Source organism: Eptatretus burgeri, chromosome 1 (assembly GCF_056783735.1).
Source record: "Eptatretus burgeri isolate ZD-2024b chromosome 1, Ebu_testis_v1, whole genome shotgun sequence".
In the NCBI taxonomy this organism is placed as follows: Eukaryota; Metazoa; Chordata; class Myxini; order Myxiniformes; family Myxinidae; genus Eptatretus; species Eptatretus burgeri.
Window position 1 is genome coordinate 3825341 of NC_140961.1, and position 1322 is coordinate 3826662.

The window sequence follows — 1322 nt, forward strand, 5'->3', positions numbered from 1 at the left end:
GCATATATGCACATACACGGGCACGCATGCAAGCAGCAAGACCTTATTAAAGGGTGCACAAGATGCAACAGACGACTGCAGTCTTGCACATGCATCCAATTTCTAAAATAATCCTCAAATGCTGTGCAAAGAGAAAGAACAGGCCAGGAGGATAGCCAGCCTAGAGGTATGCACACTCGCTTCCGAGCTGACGAGTCTGGGTTTGTATCTCCGTCCGGCTATAAACGGTCATCCTGGTGTTTCACAGGCAGGGCGATCCATCAGTGTGTGCGCCGTCCTTTTGATGCATACGTCAAACTGGCCGTCCCATCTGCCAGGATTAGTTGGTGGACATTACAGATCCCACGGTGCAGCTTTCACAAAGAGTCGACACCCTGAACCAATTACAATTTCCTGCTTCAACCTACAGGGGGCACTGCATCAGCAGCACAGCTGCGCCTCCAGCAAATGATGCCACGGGCGGCTGCATAACAAAAGAAGAAAAGGAAGAGAAATACCATGAATGCACATTGGTGACATGGCATTACAAAATGGAACACTATGGCAACCTATACCGATACACGTACACGTCGTTAACACATTACCCTCAATCCATGTCACCTTCGCCGTGAATAACATCTAATTTGCAAAATCTTCTCCCATTGGGAAAAAAATAAAACCTGCTCACAATCCTTCGCATTAGACATGAAATCATAGAAAACCCTCAAAATATTCATCTGGTGGGCCCTATTGTGAGCGTGAGTCATTTTTGCCGACAGCGGGGAAACGTCAGGGAATCCGGTGAAATGCACTCATGAAGTGTGACATTATTTCTCAATCCCACGCTCCAGTTAGCCTCGGCATTATTAAATTATCTCAAAAAGTAGATGATTATTCCAGTGACCCAAAGGTTTGTCCAAAACGAGAGAGATCACGAGACAAGTCACTCTCGGAAAAAAAAAAAAAACACCACGAAAAAGCATTCATTTTCCACGGGGTGTTTAAACATCTAAATGTCCAGATACTCAAAAACATAATTCAAGGTGTCAGATTCGAGGATGTCCGTGTCCAACACGCCGTCGAGAAGAGATCAAGCGGATTCCATCCAAAGCATTTGAGGACATTTCCTCTACAAATGAAGCAACCTGAGAGCAGAACCGAAAATAAAATTATAAATGTCGATTTATAAAGGTCGAAAACATTTGAGATGTTGGATCAGAGGAAAAGAAGCGCTTCCCCGATTCTTCGCCATCAGTGTTCTCCCCGTGAGATTAGGACCCGCCGAGAGATGACCAGTTGACATTTGGCGAAGCATCGCGCAGGACACGGAGGGAAAGGTTAGC

The 1322-nt window shown here is 45.6% G+C and overlaps 1 long non-coding RNA gene across 1 annotated transcript in view; it reads right to left on the minus strand.

Annotated features, from left to right (window-relative positions):
- The window catches only part of LOC147033792 (uncharacterized), a 96800-nt gene extending 96105 nt beyond the window's left edge, over nucleotides 1-695 (minus strand). The window contains exon 1 of the long non-coding RNA XR_015055419.1: nucleotides 1-695. This exon is cut by the window's left edge and continues 134 nt beyond it. This is a non-coding gene — a long non-coding RNA (uncharacterized LOC147033792).
- Between the last annotated feature and the right edge of the window lie 627 nt (nucleotides 696-1322).